Source organism: Chiloscyllium plagiosum, chromosome 34 (genome assembly GCF_004010195.1).
Source record: "Chiloscyllium plagiosum isolate BGI_BamShark_2017 chromosome 34, ASM401019v2, whole genome shotgun sequence".
NCBI classification, from domain to species: Eukaryota; Metazoa; Chordata; class Chondrichthyes; order Orectolobiformes; family Hemiscylliidae; genus Chiloscyllium; species Chiloscyllium plagiosum.
Window position 1 is genome coordinate 37,359,426 of NC_057743.1, and position 8,543 is coordinate 37,367,968.

The 8,543-nt window shown below is 46.0% G+C and overlaps 1 protein-coding gene across 2 annotated transcripts in view; it reads left to right on the top strand.

The window, feature by feature from the left end:
• Window positions 1-8,276: 8,276 nt before the first annotated feature.
• Window positions 8,277-8,543, top strand: part of lzic (leucine zipper and CTNNBIP1 domain containing) — a 9,657-nt gene continuing 9,390 nt past the window's right edge. Inside the window, exon 1 of one of the 2 annotated variants that reach the window (XM_043676189.1) lies at window positions 8,277-8,390. The gene's annotated coding sequence lies outside the window, so the exon portion shown is untranslated. The remainder of the gene's footprint in view (window positions 8,391-8,543) is intronic. The other variant, XM_043676190.1, reaches the window with a different exon arrangement.

The window sequence follows — 8,543 nt, forward strand, 5'->3', positions numbered from 1 at the left end:
GTGTCATTTATCCCAGGTCTGCCCTAGCAGAGAGGGAAGAATGGGAGGGAAGTGCTGGAGAAACTCAGACAGTCTGGCAGTTCCTGTGGAGAGGGCAACAAAGTTAAGGTTTGGAGTCTGGGGGATGATTGTTCTGCTCAAAGTTTTCCTTGTGCTGCCCCCGATCTCTGTTAGAGTCAGTCCCGTCCACTTCAGAGTCCGCACAGTGCACGCACTCGCATGCGCGCGCGCACACACACACACACACAGATGTGGACATCTCGGAACAACTGTGTTGTGGACAACACAAATTTCCTCTTCAGGAGATGGTCTTTGAGGGGGTAGGACACTGGTAGCACTCAGGACCAGCCCTTGGCATTGGGCTGTGTGGCCCCCTCAGTTCCCCCCTCACTCCCTCAACCCAATCCCAGTTCCATTCTTATCCACATTCTCCCCACCCTACTCACGATGATACTGGGGTATTCAATTATGATAATGCCATTGAATGGGGAGATGGTTAGATACTCTCTTGTTGGTGATGGTCATAGCCTGGCATTTGTGTGGTGTGAATGTGACTTGCCACTTGTCAGCCAAGCCCGAATATTGTCCAGATCTCCTAACACATGGACACTGTTTCAAATGTCGCAAATGATGCTGAACATTGTGCAATCATTGGTGCACATCCCCATTTCTGACCTTGTGATGGAGGGAAGGGCATTAACGAAGCAGCTGATGATGGGCCTAGCACACTACCCTGAGGAACTCCTGCAGAGATGTCCTGGAGCTGAGGTGACTGACCTCCAACAACCACAACCATCTTCCTATGTGCTGGGTATGATTCCAACCAGAGGAGATTTCCCCAATTCCCGTTAAGTCTAGCTTTTCGAGGTTTTGGTTTTAGATGTCATGCTACCTCAAGTACTGATTTGATGTCAAGAGCAGTCGCTCTCATGCCATCTGTTTATCCCATTTTGGCCCAAGGCTGGAATGAGTTCAGGGGCTGAGTGGCCATGGCAGAACCCAATGTGGGTGACACTGAACAGGTTAATAATTGGTCAATAGTGGTACTGCCAAGCCATTCTGGATAATTGGAGGCCCCAGGCCCCCACCCAGAGTACATTCTGTGCCCTCCAGTGTTTCCTCCACTATTCTCTCCCATCTTTCAAATGTTGCCCAGTAAGTGCTGGGCAGGCTACCGCAATAGGATTTCCTTTACATTTTTGTCACAGTCACTAAAAAGTCTTCACCTCTGGAGTAGAGAAACCCCAAGTGACGGACCGTACTGACCTTGGCACTGAAGGTCTCATCCACAGAACCCCCACCCCTGCACCAAGAGTCCATCAGAAACAGGTCACAAAGGAACACTCTCCTGAAGGTGAAGACCACACCCCCTTCCCCTCGGGACAAAGATACAGTCTCCGGGGCCTGATGTCTGTGACAAAGGGAGGAGTTCCCTGGAGGGGCTGGACAATCGGGGGAAGGCGCTGGTGGAGGACGGACCTTTCCTTGTGGAGGAGCACTGCTGCTCAGAATTTCCGTGGAGAACGGAAAGGTTTCTTCTCGAGGGAAAAGAGCATGAGAGTGAAAGCAGAAGCCTGATCGCCTGAGATTTGGTGGCTTCCCCCACCAGCGCAGACAGCTCTCAGCCAACACCAGGTTCACTCCCTCCATAACATTGTCCGGCCTGTTTAAGGAAGGGATGCTTCTGGTGGCCATCTTTACCACCATCTTGGATTTAACCACACATGCCATCCCTCTGCTATATCGTCCACAAGTGCCCCCCACCCCAGCCCCACCTCGATCTGCCCATAGACTGAGAGACTTGACCGAGATACCACACGTGAACCCAACTCTGCCCGAGCCCACCCCCATCTCCACTGGGCACAGCCACTGAACAATGTACCATAGCTGCTGAGTATCCCTCAGAATGAGGGGTCACCCTCTAAAAGTTGACCTATGGGTCTATGGGAAACCTTCTCCCTCCAAAGGCAGCAGAAGCAGAGTCTCTGAATAACATACAGACAGATTCTTGATAATCAAGGAGTGAAAGATTATGGAGGAGGGGCTCAATTGTGTGTGTGTGTGGGGGGGGGGTTGGCGGTGGTGGTGGTGGTGGTGGAGGGATCGGAGCAGCCCTGATGTTTACCAACTGGCAGAGCAGGCTTGAATGGCTTCCATTTGTGTAGCACCTTGTTTGTATGTTTGTGTGTCAGTAGGTGAAGAGGCTCCGATGATTTTAATGCTTTGGTTTCCATCAGGCAATCCAGCCGGCCTGGTCACCGAGATTCTGAAAGGGCCAGAATCCCGAGAGGCCTCGGTTCAGTGGGTGTGGAGAAGGAGTTTCTAACCTTGGGAAAGATGAGGACCCCAGAGCACAACCTCAGAGTGAAAGGAACTTTGAGATGAGGAGAAACTTCCTCAGCCAGGGAGGGGTGAATCTGTGGAACTCATTGCCTTAGAGGACTGTGAAGGCCAAGTAACTGAGTGAATTTAAGACTGAGATAGATGGACTCTTGATTAGTAATGGGATCAGGGATTACAGGGAGAAGGCAGGAGAATGGGCTTGAGAAACATATCAGTCACGACTGAATGGGAAGCAGATTCAATGGACTGAATGGCCTCATTCTGCTCCTATTTTTTCCCCCTTTTTTTTTCTGTTCTTTCTACACTACCGCCTAACTGTGATTGTGCTTATATTTTCCCCAGCACCCATGCTGTGAGTGTGCAGGTGTGAGACACAGTGAGAGACACAAGGTGTACAAATCTTTATGCAATTTCCACCACCAGGAAGAAACACCCGAGTGGCCAGTGACAAGCCCTTCATCATCAAAGGGCAACGCTGCGTGATCAAACAGTGAAGGGGGGGGCAGGGATTAAATCAAAATAGAGTTGGAGGCGGAAATAAAACACTTCATTCCCTGCGGTGCCCAACTCTCCCTGAACAACTGCAGGGTGTTGGTGGACACTGTGTGCTCCTTCTCCAGGCACACCCAGGCAGGGACATATGCTCTTATAATTTATTAAGTTAAAATCACATGATTTAACCAGGCTATAGTCCAACTGGTTTATTTTGAAAATATAAGCTTTTGGAGCACTGCTCCTTCATCAAGTAGCTATATTTTATGGTCTTCTGGTTGTAACTTCCCGGGTGTCTCTTGGTTTCAGTGGAGGGGGCTTCAAGTTGGAGACGAGAGAGAGGAGAAAATAAAAATCTGAGCAGACTATTTCTACACTGACATTGAGTGTAAAGAAGTTCTGTTCTCTGTTCACTCCTTTATTTCGATGCGCACAGAGTAAGCAGTAGATGGAGAGACTGCGGCGGATGCCTGTCAGTACAGTGGCTGAGCCAGCCCCATCTCTAAATCATGTTCATGCAGAATTTACAGGCTGTTCTTCCTCAAAGCAAACTGGATACTTCATGAATTACAACTCTGCTTCAAATAACTTAATGCTTCAATGATTAAAATGGACAATTTGTGAAATGAGAACAATTTCATTGTATTTAATGTATAATACAGTATGTGTAAAACCTTCCACAGGATATGTAAGTTCATCACCTTGTGAATGATGGAGCTATGTTCAGCCTTGACAGATTATGGATCTGTGAAACTGAGATCATTGGGAGCCTATTTGGAAACTGGACCCGGGGAGACACTGGTGGCATTACAAATGCAATATTATTGAGAAGTGGACATTCAGAACATCCCAGTGGGTTTGCAGAAATAATGTTGGAAATAAAAAGTCAGAATACCCTATTTTGTATTTATTTAATTACTGTGTTCATTTTTAAAAAAAGATGTGCATTTATATAGCACCTTCATGACCTTGCAATGTCCTAAAGCACTTTATAGCAAATGTAGTACTCGCTGTAACTTTTGAACATACAAATAAGGAACCGTTATAGGCTACCCTCAGCCCCTCGAGCCTGATCCACCAAGATGCCAGCGAGGGATTAGAGTCTGTTCCCCCTTTCAATAGGATCGTGGCTGATCTGATTTTAGCCTCAACTCTATATTCCTGCATACTCCTTGATAATCTTTTAATTCTTTAGTCCTCAAAAATCTATCTACCTCTGCCTTAAAAATATTGCAAGATCACTGCTGACAAGGGCGGATGGGTGCCTCAGTGGTTAGCACTGATGCCTCACAGGGACCCAGGTTCGATTCCACTATCGGGCAGCTGTCTGTGTAGAGTTTGCACATTCTCCCCGAGTCTGTGTGGGTTTCCTCCCATTTCTTCCCGCAGTCCAAAGGCGTGGAGGTTAGGGTGGACTGGCTGTGCTAAATTGCTCCGTAGTGTGATGGGAAATGTCGGGTCACAGAGTAGGGTGCACTTTCGAGGGTCAGTGCTGAATTCGACCCATCAAGTCTGAGCTGACGGTCCAAGGTCCGTCCCTGCATTTCCCATCCTGGAGGGATTCTATGTGTCAGGTTACAAATGGTGGAAATCTGGGCAGCAATGAACCTCGTGCGAACAAGCTGTGGGAGGCCAGAGTACAACTGAAGGCTTAAAGGTTAATGGCAGGTATCACACACGTTGCAAATTGCAATGTAAACACATCCTATATGCAAATTAACCACATCCCTGCATGAGGAAATTCTGACTGTGCTTGCAGTCTGACTGTGCTTGACATCACCGGCAGAGAGTTTCCCAGCATCGGGCTGGAATGATGTCAGACCTGAGGAAGTGGTGGGTTATGGAAAATAAACAGTTGAGGATCCCAGGCCTGGTAACTCTCCCTGAGTCTGGGCATGAAGTCATTTTCCATTGTTCAAGATTAACTCTTTGCATTTTTCTTTCTTTCTCCTTTCAAAAATGTTCAATCTGCGAGATTCTGTCCTCTGCGACCACACGCCATTATATGTCAGCGTTGTTCAACTGAATTGGGGATTAGCGCACTTACAAACACACGTCACACTGTGACCATCAACACTGGGGAGAAGGAGAAATCACAGAGGAAAATGGTGACAGCACCAAACAGGGGTGGGGGTCACTGGTTTATTCACACAATAGGACGGTTTAGGCATGGGGTTGGCTGAGAGCTCAAACAGAATGAGTAGTGCTTATTAGCATAACTTACAACAACAACTTGCATTAATATGGCTCAATGATTAGCACTACTGCCTCACAGCACCAGGGACTCAATTCGATTCCAGTCTTGGCTGACCATCTGTGTGGATAATATAGAGGTGCCAGTGTTGGACTGGGGTGGCCAAAGTTAAAAATCACACAACACCAACTTATAGCCCAACAGATTTATTTGGAGGCACTAGCTTTCGGAATGCTGCTCCTTTATCAAGTGGTTGTGGAGCAGAATCATACGACACAGAATTTATAGCAACAGGATTGCAGTGTCAAGGAATGTAATATTAAACACATTTAGCTTGAGTCTTTCATCCTTTAGAATGATCATGTTAGTTTCAGTTCCTTCATATGTAAATCCCAGAATTTTTTAAAAGTTACATTCTCAAGATAGCTTTTAACAATAGGTGCCATCTCAGCTCAGATAATGCATTGAAGTTGTGAAGTTAAAGTCTCTCTGTGTCCCAATGTTAGGTCAGGCTGATTCTATTTCTAAATTGGGAGTGACATAATTTTACATGGATTTATGCAGTTTTTGAGCAAAATAAAATGTAATTCTGCAAGTACAAATTCACCTCACAAACTTATATGTGTGTGTGTGTGCACGGGAGACCGAGAGTGTGCAAGTGGGTGTATGTGGGAGTGTGAGTGTCTATGAGACAGTGCGTGTATGTGTGTGAGTGTAATGGGGTATAAGTCTGTGAGAGGGTGTGGGTGTGAGTGTGAGGGATGTATGTGTAAGTATATGAGAGAAAGCTTGTATACGAGAGAGGGGGTTTGCGTCTGTGCAGTTACAGTCCATGACACTGCAATCTGTTGCTATAAATTCTGTGTCGTAAGATCCTGCTACACAACCACCTGACGAAGAAGCAGCGCTTCAAAAGCTGGCACCTCCAAATAATCTTGTTGGACTATAATCTGGTGTTGTATGATTTTTAACTTTCTCTGTGTGGAGTTTGCACATTCTCCCCGTGTCTGTGTGGGTTTCCACCGAGTGCTATTGTTTCCTCCCACAGTCCAAAGATGTGCAGGTCAGGGTGAATTGACAATGTTAAATTACCCATAGTGTCTGGTGATGTGTCAGTTGGGTGGATCAGCCATGGGAAATGCAGGGTTATGGGGAGGGTAGACAGTTGGGTTCTGGGTGAGATGCTATTTAAGAAGTAAGTGTAGACCCAATGGACCAAATGGCCTCTTTCTGCACTGTAAGGATTCTAATGCATTAAAGTGTCCACTACACTTTGAGAGAGTGGATATCTGAGACACACGAGGAGATGTTAGGACAGATGGCCACAGGATTTGTTCAAAAAGTAACAGAAGAATCTTGAAGTGCAGGACCACATATCCCTGAAGTTCACTGATCAGCTACATCAGTTGCTTCAGAGTGACACTTTTTGGAGGATAGTGTCTTAGGGAATTTCTGCAAAAAGAAGAAAAAGGAACAGCAACCAACATAGCCTGGGAGTGGTCACTGGAGACAGACTCCAACACTGACACACACACACACATACACTCCCCCTGACACCCACACACACATACACTCCCCCCTGACACACTCCCCCCGACACACACATACACAGACATACACCCCTCCTCCCACCCCACACACAGACACAATGAAGTGCAGGATATTTACAAATTCCAGAGTCACTGTCCTCACTGAATATGTTTAAGGCTAGGGTTAAAATACATTGTTAGAACGACATAAAAAGAATAATGTTTGTATTTGGCCAAGTGTAATACTAACATTAGATGGCATAATTGAAAAGAAGATCAATTACCCAACAGAACTGTGAAAATGTTAAAAATTAATTATCGATACAAGTTACAACACATCTTGGAGAATTTTTTTTATATTGATTCCCAACATTTTTTTAAAAACAAGTTGCAATGTCATGTCAGAGAATATTGAAATCCTCTTGATTACCACTAGATGGAGGCAAGATTGTTTGGTTTAACCTGTTGCATTGCAATCTCAATGGTTTCAGAGATTCTACATGAAGATAATAACTCAACAGGTAAAGGGTTCTCTTCCCCAACCTCTCCACTCACCTGAGGCATGGTGATCCACAGGTTAAACCTGAGAGAGCAACCCTATGGTCCAATGGGATTATGGTGACTTTACCTTTACCTTCATAAACAGGGAATCTTCCTAAAGGTTGATCTCCACCTGAATTTTAACATAGAGCAAGCAGGCACTAACTAACCTTAACCAAACCATAGAGAAATGAGTTGTAGGGGGTAGGTGTGGACTGACTCAATGGCCTCATCTGCTCTACTGTCCTGTACATGATTCTAAGTGGTTTCACAAAAGGCAGTGTTCTGAGTGTTTGTGTAACTTCTCACACTGTCCTAAACTTAAGTATATAGACAGTTTCAACAAATTACTAAAAATTAAAACACAATAACAGTGCATTCAGCTTATTCTGAGGTTGCTGGTCTTTACTGTAACCCCACCCAAAAATGTTTTACATTTGCCCTTTTCAAACATTTATCCCATTCCCTCCTAAATGGCGTTTGAGCCTCTGCCTCTTGTGTTGAAACATGTCTTGGTTCAAAGTCTTCCTTCTTCCTATGCTTGAGTTAATTCAGTGGGAATCCTCTCTCTCTGTTGCCTTGTTCCACGTGGAAAAGTCCCTGTGTTTCACTTCACCTTTTACAGTTCTGTTCCAGATGGTACCTCTTAATCTCACTGATGCTGTTCCTCCCAGCTCTGATAGGAAGTGACTCAAGACCAAACTCCTCACCCTGACTGATCCATCTCCAACCCCACACACCCACATTGCTCAATGCTCAACTACTTTCAAAAGGCAACTGGATCAACAGGGCCCTTTAAAAAACACAGAAGGAAAAAGTGTCCGCTTTGGCAGAAGTGGGTCGAGAAGGTACTGTTGGGAAAGGTGATTAGGAAAAGAACCAGAGGTGACAAGAGAAGCATTTTAACTTAGAGAGATTGGGATCTGGAAAGCACAGTCTGAGAGTGTGGTCGAGAGCGATTCAGAAAGGAATTTCATAATTTTGTGAACAGAAAGAATTTACAGCTGCAAATCTAACTGAGTTTAGCTTCCAGAGAGCCAGCATTCGGTGCTGCTAATCCTCTACAATATTAATATAAAATGGAAACAACAGGGTTTGGGGGGAATGGAAGAAAATCCTTTTCCTTTGCTGCAACATTCCACCTTCATAGGGCGGGGGGAACGGACATTGCGGATCGTTTGTTCTCAGGGACCCGATTCAGCCGGACACAGAGCTGCGCTGATGATCGCATCATGATTGGCCAGCGAGCCGGATGTTGGTCCGTCGCCAGGGAGGTCCCCCACTGTGGAGAGGTGAGTGAGTGAGTGAGGAGCAAGTCGGGACGGTCTCAGCTCTATTCCTCCATCCTCTCCCCCCAACCTCCCACCCTCACTGTCCCCGTCATCCTCACCTCCACCCTCACTCTGTCCTCCTGCCCTCACTCTCTCCCCCAATCCTTGCTCTCC